This window comes from Phocoena sinus, chromosome 5 (assembly GCF_008692025.1).
Source record: "Phocoena sinus isolate mPhoSin1 chromosome 5, mPhoSin1.pri, whole genome shotgun sequence".
Taxonomy (NCBI): domain Eukaryota; kingdom Metazoa; phylum Chordata; class Mammalia; order Artiodactyla; family Phocoenidae; genus Phocoena; species Phocoena sinus.
Window position 1 is genome coordinate 109,091,166 of NC_045767.1, and position 17,024 is coordinate 109,108,189.

A 17,024-nucleotide genomic window follows, 5' to 3' on the forward strand; every position below is an offset into this window, starting at 1 on the left:
GGGGGGTGGGAGGGATGAACTGGGAGATTGGGATTGACTTATACACACTAATATGTATAAAATAAATAACTAATGAGAACCCGCTGTATAGCACAGGGAACTCTATTCAATGCTCTGTGGTGACCTAAATGGGAAGGAAATCCAAAACAGAGGGGATATATGTATACATATGGCTGATTCAGTTTGCTGTACAGTAGAAACTAACACAATATTGTAAAACAACTATACACCAAAACATTTCTTATTAATGCACTATATATATATATATATATATATATATATATATATACACACACACACACAAAATTTTACAAAGCCACCAAGAGGTTTCTGATCAACAAAGTCATGAGTTTAAAAAGCAGAAGGGTGTGACATATACACACTACTGTATATAAAATAGATAATTAATAAGAACCTACTGTATAGCACAGGAAACTCTACTCAGTGCTCCTTAATAGCCTATATGGGAAAAGAATCTAAAAAGAGAGCGGATATATGTATATGTGTAACTGATACTTTGCTGTACACCTGAAACTAACCCAAGATTGTAAATCAACTCTACTCCAATAAACATTAAAAAAAAAAAAAAACAAGAAAAGAAAAGAGAAAGAATTTGCCGGAAGAGAATTTTAAATGCACAAGAGATTGCAACAAAATTCTGGAAAACGAAACAAGAGATGGGAATGTAGTGACAGATGAAACAGTGAGGGGAGAGCTGCCACCCATGGGCCAGGCCACCAAGGAGACAATCTGCTCAAGAGAAGCCCAGGGAGGCTCCAGGTTCAGAGTCAACAGGTATCACAGAGCGGGGAGGATGACACAGGGCAGCAAACAGGGGGATAAAGTGATGACGGTTAGCACGCCCCCCCGCCGCCTCCCCAACCTCTAACAGAGCCTTCAGGCAGCATGGCCAAGTATAATGACAAACATCTGGGGGTTCATCTCTAAAGGAACAGAACCAATCGTGGCAGCAGGGCATGAGAGATGGCTTGTGGAGGTTTCCGATGTGACTCTTGGTTCCTCAGAGTAAATCCTCCTCATCAGGGCATTTTCGGGGTGAAGCAAAGCTGGTCAGTGGACCACTCAGTAGCCCTGCCCCCCACTCCCACACACACGTACACACTGAACTCTGTTTAGAATTCCTGCTCAAGGGAGAGGTGGCAGGGGCTGGGGGGCGGGTGGGCGGGCGGACTCTACATATAGATGTTTTCAAGGTAGTAAACTCTCCCCAGTCCTTCATCCTTAATTATGAAGAGGCAACCAGGCCTACAAGGAAAATCAGTAACCTTAGGGGTAAAAAACTGACACTGAGGGCTTCCCTGGTGGCTCAGTGGTTGAGAGTCTGCCTGCCGATGCAGGGGACATGGGTTCGTGCCCCGGTCCGGGAGGATCCCACATGCCGCGGAGCGACTGGGCCTGTGAGCCATAGCCACTGGGCCTGCGTGTCTGGGGCCTGTGCTCCGCAATGGGAGAGGCCGCAGCAGTGAGAGGCCCGCGTACTGCAAGAAAAAAAAAATTGTCTCTTTTGAGACTCTGACTTTGGAAAAATATACGCTCTAACATGGGCCTAAAACCAAAATCTCACGTCAATGCTGGGAGGTATCAATATGTTGGCCCACGCAAAACAGAAGGAAATAGGTGCAAGAAAGGGAGAACGAGAGAAGAGGCTATGTGATCACGACTCCTGACTTTTTAGCCTGTTCCACAGTCCTTAATGGGTCCACTGGTGTCATCAAGATGGGCTGTTAAGTCCTACATCTTTAAGGTTTTTTTAATTTTGTTTAAGTTAATTCGAGAGGGCCTCTGTTCTTTCCAACCAATAAACTCCGACTAAAACAGCAGGCATCTGCTGTCTGGAGCTGCACAGTAACCAGGAGACACCACCCTGTCTGCTGTACCGCGGGGACACCCCGCCTCTCCCTGTACCGATCGGCTCTCAGAACACAACATGGGCTCCCACGGCCTGTCATCCTGTCAGCATTACGCACAAATGGGGGCCAGGCGGGACTGCTGAACATCATTACAGTTACATGTGATCAAATACGCCTGATAATTAAAATGTCAGAATCCAGAAGTAAACATACAGTGCATTCAATGAAAACTGGAAACTGTGGAACAATTGGAGAAGGAGGAGAATGTTAACTTGACTTACAATATGGAACAAGAGAACAAATCGTGCAAGATTTGGAAGAAAAAGAACAAATTAATGTCTTTTGTATGCCCACTGAGTTTTTCAATCAGCCTGAAAAATTAGAAAGCCAAGCAAAAATTCTCTTTCAATGACATGAATAAAGCTGATTTACTGAGGGCACAAAATGCCATTGTCTAGACTAATCTGAGCTGAACAAGAAAAAAAATAATCTTTGAAGTTCAAGCAATAGAAGGAAACTCTTTTGCATATTTGGAAGGTAACTTTCATGCATTCCCTGGATGAATAACCAGAGTCAAACCACAGCATGAGAATCTTAAGCCAATGTCTGAGACCTTGAAAAATGGATACAGATGGTCCCCCGACTTACAATAGTTAGACTTACGATGGTATAGGAGCCATACGCATTCAGTAGAAACTGTATGTGGAATTTTGAATTTTGATCTTGTCCCATGCTAGTGCTAGGCCGTACATACTCTCTCATAGTGATGCTGGGCAGCTCCCAGTGAGGCACACGATCAAAAGGATAAACAACCAATACACTTACTACCATTCACTCCCATACAATCATTCTGTTTTTCATTATCAGTACAGCATTCAATACCTTACATGAGATAGTCAACACTTTATTATAAAATAGTGTTTTGTGTTAGATGATTTTTCCCAACTGTAGGATAATATGAGTGTTCTGAACACATTTAAGGAAGGCTGGGCTAAGCTATGATGTTCAGCAGGTGAGGTGTATTAAACGTGTTTTCAACTTACAATATTTTGAACTTACTGTATTGAACAATACAATGGGTTTATAGGGATGTAACTCCATCGTAAGTCGAGGAAGATCTGTACTGCACAACTGAGCAGGGAAGAAAATGGCCACCAGGTGAAGGGTCAAGGGATGGAGTATGTATGACTACCAGCCAGACTTGTCTTTCCTAGTTTCTGATTTCACAAACCAGTAAAATTACATACACATACACACACACACACAAGCAGAGCCAATTCAACTGCCAATTTTCTATATTTCCAAATAAAGATAATTCACTTGAGCCCATTGCTATTACTAGAAGTAATTACATCATTAAATTTTTTAAAAAGATATTTTAATGCCAAAAAAGTAGGAAGGGCTTGATCTTAGCATTTTCTAAAGCCCTTGAAAACAGCACAGGCTAGAAAATACACTTAAACTAAGTCAATTTTGTTCCAGCTTAGCAGGTGTTGCTTTAGCTGTGATTTGTGATTCATTCCCTAACCCCCAACTCCATTATTCCATTAGTCCCTTTCCTCAAAAGCAATAAATAGGCAAATGGAACATTTAAGAATTGGGCTTCCCTGGTGGCGCAGTGGTTGAGAGTCCACCTGCTGATGCAGGGGACACGGGTTCGTGCCCCAACCCGGGAGGATCCCACACGGAGCGGCTGGGCCCATGAGCCATGGCCGCTGAGCCTGCGCGTCCGGAGCCTGTGCTCCACAATGGGAGAGGCCACAACAGTGAGAGGCCCACGTACAGCAAAAAAAAAAGAATAATGCAACATTTAGGAGCCCCAAACATGATACAGATGGCTTCACATATGTAAGGGCTGAAAAGCATCCCTTGTTGATTAAAGGAAGACAGATTTGGATAGATAAAGAAAGAGGAAAACCAAGCGCGTGATGAACACAGTATGGTATGAACAGAGGGACATTAAAGCAGGAACGGGAATGCTTTAGGGGATGCTAAGGAAGAGGCTCAGCTGAGGGGAGAACGGACAAGGGGCACCTGTGTGATCTAGAACTGGAAAGTTCTTGGGGAGCTCACTGGACTGCAGGCTGCAGACCCGGGACTTTGTTTAGAAGCAACAAGGAATCTCCAATGGAACTAGATGACAAAGGAAGCATATGGGCAACATTAACCCAACAGAAGCTATGATTTTAGCAGTAAGTTTTGGTAACTTTAGTAATTTCCTGGGCAGTTAAGCAGTTACCTCTAGTTCTGGCTCAAAAGGTTCCATTTGAGAAGATTCAGGCCCACCTATCTTGTGTGAAAATGCACTGTCACTGTTTCTGCACCTAGACCCTTGCGGGCAGTGACTGCCTTAATACCCCTGAAAATCATGTAATTTGCTCTGTCTTGGGTACGGCTGCCAACTCCTCTAGGAATTTGCTCTTGGTAATATGAAAGTATTCATTGGTGGAAATAAGAAAATCATGAAAGAGTGCTGTTTCAGAAGTGATCAATTAATAGAAATGTCCACTAGGCAACTGAAGATTCATTCATTTATCCGACAATATTTATTGAGCCCATATCTGGCTACCTACTGTGTGCCTTGAACAAAAAAAGATAAAGATCCCTGCTCCTAGGGCTTCCCTGGTGGTACAGTGGTTGAGAGTCCGCCTACCAATGCAGGGGACACAGGTTCGTGCCCCGGTCCAGGAAGATACCACATGCCGCCAAGCGGCTGGGCCCGTGAGCCATGGCCGCTGAGCCTGCACGTCCAGAGCCTGTGCTCCGCAATGGGAGAGGCCACAACAGTGAGAGGGCCATGTACCGCAAAAAAAAAAAAAAAAAAAAGATCCCTGCCCTTGTGAAGCTTACATTCAAGTAGGGATACAATACAAACAAGAAACAATAAATACAGTATTTACAAGTATGTAAAAAGTGCTTTGGAAAAAAAGATGTAAGATAAAAAGAAAAATCTAAAAAAGAAAAAACTCAAATACTAATTGAAGCTAAGAGAAAAGATGAGTTCCCCAGGGAGTAGACTACCTGATTAATGCCCTTTCCACTTCTAAAACTCTACCACTTCAAATCAAGGAATTTGACACATATAACCTCAACCTTCTTGTTTAAGCAGAAGGTACTATCAAAGCATCACATTATTGTTGTGACTTAAAGAAATAACAGAGACCCATCACCAGGGAACTGTCCTCTTATAGATGAGAAAATGGAGGACCACAGAATTTAAGTAAGATCACCTTAGAGCACAAGAGAACTAGGGGCAGATGGGAGTTCCGGAACTCTCTAGCTTCTTGTAACTTTTAAGAGCAGAAGCCCTTTCAGTCACTTCAAAAGTACTTCAAACCCTCTTGGAGGTAATGAAAAATATTTTTATTACATAAATAGTTTAGCCATATAATGGCAATAATAAAAATAGCAAACACTTAACAGAGAACTTACTTGTGCCAGACACTCTTCTAAATCCTTGTCATGAGTAAGAAACTCACTTAATCCTCACAACAACCCTGTGAGGCAGTAAGACTTCAGAGTGAGTGGTTTTAATGCCACGCCACCCCTTCAATTATTTATGCATACCTTCACAGAGCATAATCCTTACCACTAATTAGGAAACTGAGGTCTAGATTTTTCATCTGGACTTGGCAGAATTAGATATTTGTATATCAAAAATGCAACCATTTAAGCTTCATTTGAAGTAAACATGTTTTAGAAGTAAAGGAAATTTGAAACTATATAATCAGTATTATGCTAAAAAATATGGTATTTCAGTAATTCAATAAAGGGTCCTCAAAGGAATGTCTTCAACTAAATAGTCTTCAGAGAAAGACACTATTTCAAGACCCTAAGTAAAGTTTTTAAATAATGAAATTCTAGTAAGGCAGATCTTTTTTTATGTTTCACTTGAACAAACCTTATGCTTTGATTTTCACAGAAGGGAAAGGGAGAGAGAAATACAAAGAAAAAAAGTTCTTTCCCCTAGTATTTGTCTAAGCATTTAAAATTTTAGATTAGATTTTAGAAAAATCAGAATCATGAGGCTTACCAGTAACATACGATAACATAATAAAATACAACAACTTTCTAAAAAACAAAGTTTCCCTTTCTCAACACACCAAATATAGATTGTGTAAATTCAATTATAAAATAAAGTGTTACTATGAATCTAAAGTTGATGATCTTTTTGCCTTCAGTTCACTAGGTTCATTTTCCTTTCAATGGACTTTCCTATTAAAGAGTTTTGACTATATGTCACATACAATTACAATTCACTCCATGGATCTGTCCACATTCTTTAGTGGTTCTGGAATTTCATCATACAGAATAACAGTTGAATACATGGGTCATTGGCTACAGCTCACAACCATTTTAGAGATGACGTAATCTGCATTACACAGTAGGTATGTCTACACTGTTTGTATGCATGGATCTCAAAGCAACTTCTAAACCTTCACTGGTAAAACTGTCCCTCTCCTAACAAACTCCTTGTCTTTTTTCTGTGAGAGAAGAGAATTAATCTTCCTTACTGGAGCAAGGTTGGAGAGGCCAGGCTCCCAACTTTCATGCAAGTATATATTCAGATACGACACAAAGAGGAAAACAGCATATGTTGGCTCCTATATTCAACATCCCGCTTCATTGTGCCATATTTTTAAACATAGAATCCCTCTGACCCTCAGCATATTTCAAAACCTCCACTGGCATACTACATATTTCTTTCTCCTTATCCTTACCACCACGGAGGGCCCAACATGAAGCTATTTTTGAATGGCCTAGTCACAGCTATTATCTGAGTGCCAAATGGGTGCAAGACACTGTGACGGCACTGTAAAGAATATAAACAAAAGTAGTAGAATCCTTGTCTTCAAACAGCTTTTAAAACTAGTAGGATTAGATAACCGTACCAGTCACTGTGGCCACAAGGTAGAATGAGAGCCAGAATTGAGGTGTTGTAGATGTTTAAGGGGGAGGAGGGACTCTGAGCTTTGCTGCAGCCAACATGTAGAGGGAAACATGATCTGTTATAAGATTCAGTGTCCCTGGGGTAAAAATAAACCGGTTGCTCACAGAAAGAACAACTATTTTTGCTACTGAGATCAGAAAGCAATTCAACTGATGGTTTCTAAGAGAAGGTTCTGTTAAATGTAATAAAAATCCTAACGATATTTTTTTTACAATAAACAAGGGTAAGTTTGAAGAGGGCTGAGAAGCTCTAATAAAAACCAAGAAATCTAACAATGACAAGAGGCAGAAGAGCAGGCCTCAGCTCTACCATGACTGCAAACTCCACACGTGCAGAAGATCGCGAAGCATGACTGACATTGAGAATAACTGCATTTCTCTGGGCGGAATGAGATAAAATCCACTGTGTTATTTAACTGAATTCATTTATCCTTATACAAACAGAATCACAAAGACATTTTGATGTCAACGTTTGACATTTCATGTAAATAGAAAGTAGGTCATCAGTTGAAACAGACAAAAGTGACATATCTAAGAATTACTTTTTTTTTTTTTTTTGCAGTACGCGGGCCTCTCACTGTTGTGGCCTCTCCCGTTGCGGAGCACAGGCTCCGGACGCGCAGGCTCAGCGGCCATGGCTCATGGACCCAACCGCTCCGCAGCATGTGGGATCCTCCCGGACCGGGACACGAACCCGTGTCTCCTGCATCGGCAGGCGGACTCTCAACCACTGCGCCACCAGGGAAGCCCAGAATTACTATTTTAAAAACAAAGTTCCTAAAAATATCTCATCTAATATGCACTTGATTCTACAAATTTTTTTGTACCACTTAAATTTATATCAGCAGGCTTCCCTGGGGGTGCACTGGTTAAGAATCCGCCTGCCAACGCAGGGGACATGGGTTCAAGCCCTGGGCCGGGAAGATCCCACATGCCAAGGAGCAACTAAGCCTGTGTGCCACAGCTACTAAGCCTGCACTCTAGAGCCCGCGAGCCACAACTACTGAGCCCGTGTGCCACAACTACTGAAGCCTGCGCGCCTAGAGCGCGTGCTCTGCAACAAGAGAAGCCACCACAATGAGAAGCCTACACACCGCGATGAAGAGTAGCCCCCGCTCACCGCAACTAGAGAAAGCCCGCGTGAGGTAACAAAGATCCAATGCAGCCAAAAATAAATAAATAAAATTTTTAAAAATTTATACCAGCATAGGTTCACAGTTTTCCCACTTTATAAGAACTGACAGGATCGTTTGAGGGAAGGATGACACTTTGTCAAGTTTAAAATTGGGGTAGAATTTCTGCTGGAGGCTACACAGGGCAAATAAGATAATCACAGATATCCCCTTAATTATTTGGCGATCTTAATTTAAAAGACTTTTGTTATAAAGGAATCTAGTTCTTCATCCAATCACTGAAAGCAAAAGTTTCCTCCTGAAAAATAAATTTCTTTAGACGACAGAATCTAAGAATGATTGGTGGAAAGAGGTCAATTCTTTTTCCCTAACCAGTGACCTGCTCATCGCTCAACAGTGAACACTACACAGTCTTCTGAGGCAGGGTTTGCATACATTGATTGGAAATAAAAGCATTACTCGATCATATCAGCTCAGATTCCAGTGATTAGTCCCAGGCCATTAATGACATCAACTCCAGGTTTCCAAATGGACCAACTATTAAAATTTATGAATGACCGACAAAAAAATTCCAATTCTTTTGCAAAGATTCATACACCTGGAAATGAATAACTCATCAAGAGGCAGAGTGGACGGGGTCAGTGTACAAATATTTACTCATGAACTTGGCTCCTACATTGCATCATTTTTCATTTAGTTTTACAGTCTGTGATTATATGTACCATTTGCCTAAAAACTCATAGTTCATAGAAAACAAAGAACATAAATTTTAAATGTGATGAGTCCTATTTATGTACTGATCTGTAACATTCTAAGTATTCAATACATCTCATTCATATAGTGAACACCATGGTGGCATTATTTATTTAGCCCTCATCTCATTCTACAAGGAATCTGAGATAGCTTATGAGAAATGCATGTATTAAGGAAGGAAATTAATAATCATGACCAAGGAGTGCTCACTTGGGCTACACACACACTAAAACTGGAATGATAGAGAGAAGATTAGCCTGGCCCCTGCACAGGGATGCCATGCAAATTCGTGAACCACTGCATATTTTTAAAAAATCATGACCAAGGAAAAAAATCATAAATTAGAGAAGAAAATGAAGACTGTGGCTGGTATAAGAGATATCGGAATAGAACTCAAACTTGGAGACCTATTTGAGTCCTACACAGTTACTACAGTTAAGCCGAGAATTCGAGTCTGTGCTTCCTAACAGCCAAGGTGAAAATGTCAATGTGATTAGTTATATGATTTTCTATGAGGAACAAACATCTACACTCCTTCAGGGAAGCAAAGCTGTTTCTTATCACTTACTGTGAAAGAGCTGCTCTAGGAGACTCTGAAAGATGTGATGGAAAAATTTCCCAATAGCATTTCAATGGCAAATAAGGTCTCAAAGCTGGTTTTTTTATGTTGTCCCAGATTAAAACTGAATTCTACAATGGAGTCAAGATAATATGGCCAAGGCGCCCAATTTTGCAAGCAACATGGTGGACTGAGCTGAGAATAAAGAGCTGGAAGTCCAACAGTGTAGTTTAAGAGATTATTAGCACTAAAGTACAAGAACAAAAATTAAAATAAACAGCCAAAATTATGATGCTTCTAAGTTTCCATCCTTACCGCCTTTCTCTCTTTGAACGAGTAAGTCCCTGACCAGTGTCATCTATTCCACAACTGAAACCACTTAATTATCTCCCCAATCTACATCTTCTAACCCAGAGCTAAAGTCTCCTTTTCATGTACGTATCTGACACTTTCACCTCAAGGTCCTACCAGCACCATTAACTCCACAAGTCCCAAACTAATCTAAGTTATCTGTCCTCTCAAACACATTTTTCCTTCTGCCATCCTCAGTTTGTCATAGAAATCCTATCCTCTCGGTCACCTGGGCTAACATCCTTGGAATCATTTTTTTTCCTTCCTCTCCATAACTGCCCCCTTCTGATCAACAGTCTGCCTTACTATTCTCCCTGTACGACTGACCCACGTTCTCTACTCCAGCCCCAGGGCCACCTTCCTGGATCAGATCCCCAGTACCTCAGGGCCAACACAATAGCCTCCTGAATTACTGTATTCTCTCTCCCCACTCCAATTTCTCATAAACACTACTGCAAGAATAATATTTCTAAGGTTGTGACTATGTCAGTCTACTAAAAAAAAACCTGTAGCAGGTTCCCTCTGCTTACCTGAAGCAAACCAGTCTACCTAAGCCCCCAGTGGCTTTCTCTCTTACATGCCCTATGCTCCAGCCAGTCCATAAACTCGTAAGTCTAGCCACTCCCAAAGTAAGCTCGATCTTTCCTCTTGTTCACAGTAGTATGGCCCTGAGATGCCTTCCCCTTCACCTCTACATATTTAAAGACCAAGTTTAAATGCCACCTCATTCAGGAAGCCTTCCATAATTCTCTCTGTAAGAAGTACCACTTCCTCTTGCCGCCTCCCCCCTACACTTGTCTAGGGCTGTAATCCCAGAGGAATGACCATATCCTACCCTCAGCCTCTTGCTGTCTAGCCTATGCTTGAGACCGCTCCACAATCGCCATCCTAAACACACACTCGGTTCTGGCAGCACACGGCTCACCGTCACCCCTCGTCAAAGTCCCTCCACAGCACTTTGTTCATACGTGAATCACTGCACACGTTGATTCTACTGTAGTTCGCTGTTTACACGTCTACCTCCTCCAGGGCAAGGATCAAATCTTACTTATCTCTGCAATCTAACGTAGTCAGCTCTCCGCACACCATCCGAGCTTAATTCCCTGCAGAACGGGTCTTTTCTTGCTTATTTCTTGTGTCTCTCCCACGAGAATGTCCACTCAGTGAGAACAGACTTTGCTTGCTTTGATCTCCACTATTTTCCCAGCATCTAAAACAGTGCCTGACACATACTCGGTGATCAAAAGCGTAGGATGAATTGATAAACTGAGGCATGATTCTCACTGTCTAGCCCAGTCCTGGCACACCATAGTGCCAAAAAAATAAGAAGTTTGCTGAATGAATCCTGTCTTGTGTAAAAGTTATTTTTATACACATTTTACAAGCTCTAACAGTTAGTGATCTTGATATCCTACTCTGGTACCTAGCGTAGTGCTTTATACATAGGAGGTCCTTGATTGATTTCTATTAAATTGAACAGGTAGTTCAATAAATTAATACCTTACTCGACCTTTTATCTTCTAAATCTGAATGTGTCTCATCTCGTCAATAAAGAGGAATCTGTATTATTTCTTATGACACAGGATGCCTCCCTCCCGGGGGGAAGGCAGCACTGCAGAGTGAAGATTACCAGCGGTGCTGTCAGAGAGGTCTGGGTTCAGGTCCCAGCTCCGGCACCGCTCAGGTGTGTGACTTTGAGCACACTATTTAACCTCCCTTCAGCTTCCTCCTTAGAAGAAGATTAGGAGGACCTCCCAGGCAGAGCAGTCTATTTACTTCACAGCTAAATGAACAGCCAGTCCTAAATCCTTTATTACCCCTTCTTTACCAGCCTTAAATCGTTCTAACTCATGTTAGACTATTTTAATATATGTTGCCTGAACTGGAGTGGGTCATTATTTAAAATAGCAGTGGATTATGTTTACAAGGCATTAATTCTCCATTAACTTTTCATGACCTTACAGCCCTTCAGCACTCATCCTGAAAGCACAGGTGACCTGAGCACATGACTGCCATCATTCCTAAGACTTTCTGGAGTCACAGCAACATAGTGGCCCAAGGTGGCACTACCTCACACAGAAGGGCAATTCTCTTTCCCACACAGGTAACAGCACAACAATCTGATAAGTGATGGGTACAAGAACTAGACCCATCAAATACATTACACAGTGACATGACCCTGGCTTATGATGGGACGAGTTATTTTTAAAAATAATAATAAAGGGCTTAATGCTAATGTAAGTGCATCTCGATCAAAATGCATTCAAATCCCTCTGGAGGACAATTCCGTCGGGACGTAGGGAGTGCTTAGCCAGGACTCACAAAGACGAATGTCACTCATCGGGTATGAGGTTATGACTCAGTCACAGGCAGGATTCACTGAGATTCACGCAGATGGGCGGAGAACACAGTGGGTCTTCTGCACAAACATTAAGCGGTCTTTTTCTAAGAGCCTTATTTAATAAAAAGCAGTGACCTACCAAGGAAGATAATAGCATAGAACCAACCTTTAAAAGACAGAATTCAAAAGATCATTCTCTCACAAATCTTGATATTACTGCCTGGCACAGAAAATATTTGCATAAGGAGGCACAAAAATATTTTTTGCATTAGTAAATACTGTCAGCATGGAAGCAATATGAAAATGTAAGACTTTACTGTCAAGTAGTAAACCAAACAAAAAGCAACTGAAAGCCAAATCTCTGTTGCTCATGTGAAAAGAACACTTGAGAATAAAAGGTCAATAGAACTTTTGTTGGCCCCATAGCTAAGGCTGGCCACCTTGTGAGCTGACAGAGCTGTCCACTATTCTGAGAGCGCCTACACCATGTTGAGTGTCTGAATGCATTTTCTCAAAAGTCAACAAGCGAAAAGCACAGTGCTAATGGTGACCTGAATGAAGCTGTGACAAATGTCCTGCTTGAAGATAATCTTCAATAGCGGCAGTTATTGGTTCAGTACCACCAAAAGCGTTCCCAGAGTTTAAAAGGCACAGGTGTAGCTGTGCTATTTTATTTTATTTTAAAAATTTATTTATTTATTTTTGGCTGCATTGGGTCTTCATTGCGGCACGCAGGCTTTCTCTAGTTGTGGTGAGCAGGGGCTACTCTTTGTTATGGTGCGCAGGCTTCTCCTTGTGGTGGCTTCTCTTGTTGCGGAGCACAGGCTCTAGGCGCGCGGGCTCCAGTAGTTGTGGCACGCGGGCTTCAACAGTTGTGGCTCACGGGCTCTAGAGCACAGGCTCAGTAGCTGTGGTGAACGGGCTTAGTTGTTCCATGGCATGTGGGATCTTCCCGGCCCAGGGCTCGAACCCGTGTCCCCTGCATTGGTAGGCAGATTCTTAACCACTGCGCCACCAGGGAAGCCCAGATGTGTTATTTTAAATTCAGTTACTCCCACTTAAAATCCATGATTTAAGGTGTTGGAGAGAGGGAGTAGGCAAAGCAACTTCCTTCCAAAATCAGGAGATAAAGGGGCAATACCTACCACAAAAGAGGTTAAGTGACAGTGGCTAAAAAAAAAAAAAAAAAAAAAAAAAAAATCAACAAAAATATTGAATAAATATCTTGAATAAAAGAACTTGGCAAGAATCCCTGATACTTTTCAGTGTAAGAATGTGGTCCCAGTTCTGTGATCTTTCACACTAACAGGGACTTTTCCTAAGCACAGAACTCAACATCTAAGGAATTTAAAACACTTGATAATAGTTAATTCAATTCCCTATTACATTCCTTCCTGGTTAAAAAAAACACAAATTTTGCAAAATGTATCTTGCCCATAGAGGATGGGAAGCACCAAGATGAAATGAATGACTTGAGAGTAAAACGCATCCCTCTGCCTCACGGCCAGAAGCAAAAGTGAGACATCCTATGGCATGAAGAGTGACTTCATCAAAGATTTTCACAGAAACAGCAGAGCCCACACATCCACAGGAGTATAAGCCCCTTCAAAGACTACACGCTCGTTACAAAAATGCCCGCCAATGCTCAAGACATCTTAGGAACAAATCTTTTAAGGCTGCCTTCACGTATATAACATTCTTTTGAAATCTTCAACTGTGACAAATTTGGGTCTTTGAAAGTGGAATTTGATATCTGTAAGTTGGAAATACATTGAGAAAATAAAGGGAATCATCAGGCTGGATTTTATTTTTAATCAAAAGAACAAGTGCTTTCCTTATGCGGCTTGTAAACTAATACTTCCAAAGACAATTCTTTAAACCTATTCCAAACTCCCTTTCTAAGAGCAGCAGCTATGGAATAAGCAGGCAGCCTCCCTAGATGACCTCTTTGAAGGGCACCTTTTGCTTTTTAGGATGTCTTTGGTTTTGGCATTGTACGTGCACTTAATTAGGTAGCAGCTAAATCTGATTCCACTTTTCCACATTATTCATTCATTCAACAAATATTTATGGTGCACCTAATACGTGCCAAGTACTGTGTTAAATCCTAGCAAGATGATGGTGAGCAGGCCCACTACCTGTCCTCGTGAAGACGATTTACATAAGCACACAAATTATAACCCATAAGTCAGTCCAGTGGGAAAAAAAGACATATGGTGATGCAAAAACCTATTAAGAAATGATTAAAGAAGACAATGAGGTGATACAAACAAACTTTATTTAACACTTTATGAAGCGGACAACCTCCTTGCGGAGAACTGCAAAATGGGGTGGACAGCTGGAAGCCTTCATAGGATAAAGAATAAAGAACAAAGAAGAGAGGGACTTCCCTGGTGGTCCAGTGGCTAGGACTCCAAGGTCCCAACGTAGGGGAACCGGGTTCAATCCCTGGTCAGGGAACTAGATCCCACATGCCGCAACTGATCCCGCACACCGCACTAAGACCCAATGCAGCATGCATAAATTAATTAATTAATAGAACAAGGAAAAGAAAAATAGAAAACATTGGTGACCAACTAGGGCCGCACAGTCACCCTTGTCTGGAGTGAGAAGGCCCAGAGCTGGCTTGGCCCTTGCAGAATGGCTGACTAGCTATGCTCACTGCGTTCCAGGTCAAGCAGAGCGGTTTCAGGGACACCAGAATCATCTAAGTGTCAGTTTGCTGAGGTGGCACCCTGGGCAGAAGCGGCTGCATCTGGGGCCTAGAAAATTATTTCAACAAGCATATAATAGTGAGATCCAGCTAGTGTAAAGAGGCTTCCCTGAGGAGATGTATTAGCTTGAGCTGAAGATAAATAGGAGTTAACTAATAAAAGCAAAGAGGACTATGTGGGGAGAGGTATGGAGACAGTGGGGGTGGAGGAGAATGATGTTCCAAGTATTGTGAACAGCATGTGCAAAGGCTCTGTGGCTTTTTAAAAGACTGTGGGTACATTAAGAAGTGAAAGAGGGACTTCCCTGGTGGCACAGTGGTTAAGAATCTCCTGACGATGCAGGGGACACAGGTTCGAGCTCTGGTCCGAGAATATCCCACATGCTACGGAGCCATTAATCCCATGTGCCACAACTACTGAGCTTGCACTCTAGAACCTGCAAGCCACAACTACTGAGCCCGTGAGCCACAACTACTGAAGCCCATGCCTAGAGCCCATGCTCCACAACAAGAGAAGCCACTGCAATGAGAAGCCTGTGCACCACAACGAAGAGTAGCCCCCGCTCGCCGCAACTAGAGAGAGCCCGCACACAGCAACAAAGACCCAACGCAACCAAAAATAAATAAATAAATTTATTTTTTTTTAAAAAGAATCTATTGTAAAAATCTAGAAGAGAGGGTGGAGCTAACACAGATGAGAGAAATGAATGGATCTGAGAGACACTAAGGAGGTAAAAGCACTAAAGGTTTGGAAGGTATTCTATATTCGTTATTTACTCAAAGTAAATACTCAAAAAAGTATTTACTCAAAGAAAACGCTTTGGCTTTGCCTAAGAATTCCTTATTTGTTAATTATTGCAAACAAAAAAAGTCATGCAAATGTCAGAGTTCTTTTTCAGAGTTCAGCATCAATTTTATCTTCTTTTAGATAAAGAAGAAAAAGTAACAAAGACAAAAACAAAACTTAATAAGTATCTCATTTTATGTAAAAATGTGTGTTCCTGAAAAACTGAGCTACACCTGGGTAATAAAAGAACCTATATCTTATTATTGAGTAAATATTTCTTCCTTGCACAAAAACACACTAAAAAATGCAGAACAGATTATCATGATACTATATCAAGTGAAATGTAAACCATTATCTCAATTATTTCCATACATCATTTCTCCTTTATTATAAGGTACATAAATCAGGTGATTTTACAACTCTAAAAGGAGGGAATGGCTGAGAGATTTAATAATCACCATCAAGTTTTATAATAAACCATTTAGTAAGCAACTAGAATGCCCAAGAGACTTGCAAGGATTTAAAACTATTCTTCCACCAATGACTTCACCCACATGGAAAAGTCATTTTTATACCTATATTACTATGATATGCACTTGTAGTCCACACCCTCCAAAAGATACAGCTCTCCAGTAGGCCTGGGTTACCATGTCATAGCAATGTAGTAAGAAGTTCAAAAGGTAGTCAGCCTTGTAAACGCTATGAATACACATATACCACAAAAAGTTGAATTTTGTACTGAATTGGCCACATGTTCTTGTGTCTGATGTATACAGGCCAATTTGTACCACACTCAGAACAAACATAAAGGAGGAAACTGGGTTTCAGCAGTCTCATATCAACAACAAATGTAACAGCTAAATTCTAATTCCATAAGCTAAAAAAAGTCTAATTTTGAGACTGTGCAACTAGAGTCTGTACCATCCCTTAAAAATACAGGTTTTAACTTGGAAAGAAACAAATTCAATATGAAAACCACTGAGGAAAGAAAACCACGGCAGGTTAATAAACTGACTTCTAAAGGATAAATGCATATTTAAACATGCTGCTTTTGGTGACTTAAGTCACAACCCAGGCATTACTTCATCGGAGACTCTGCATATGAATTTCTGTTTTCCTTCCTTTAAAAAAATCATTAAGCGGGCTTCCCTGGTGGCGCAGTGGTTGAGAGTCCGCCTACCGATGCAGGGCACACGGGTTCGTGCCCTGGTCCGTGAAGATCCCACATGCCGCGGAATGGCTGGGCCCGTGAGCCATGGCCGCTGAGCCTGCGCGTCCGGAGCCTGTGCTCCGCAACGGGAGAGGCCACAACAGTGAGAGGCCCACGTACCATAAAAAAAAAAAAAAACATTAAGCAACTAAAGTATATGTGAAGTAACTTGAATTGCCTAAAACACTGTCTTGACAGTCATTATCCTCTGTAACACATACACTTAAGCCTGAATTGGGCATATAGTGGTATTTTTTTTTTTTTTTTTTTTTTTTTTTTTTTTTTTTTTGCGGTATGCGGGCCTCTCACCGCTGTGGCCTCTCCCATTGCGGAGCACAGGCTCCAAACACGCAGGC

The 17,024-nt window shown here is 41.5% G+C and overlaps 1 protein-coding gene and 1 non-coding gene across 3 annotated transcripts in view; one reads left to right on the forward strand and one right to left on the reverse strand.

The window, feature by feature from the left end:
- The window catches only part of FAM160A1 (family with sequence similarity 160 member A1), a 269,946-nt gene that overhangs the window by 237,545 nt on the left and 15,377 nt on the right, over positions 1-17,024 (reverse strand). The window lies entirely within an intron of this gene.
- LOC116754879 lies at positions 8,910-9,016 on the forward strand. The gene has a single exon (XR_004350208.1). It is a non-coding gene; the product is annotated as a U6 spliceosomal RNA (small nuclear RNA).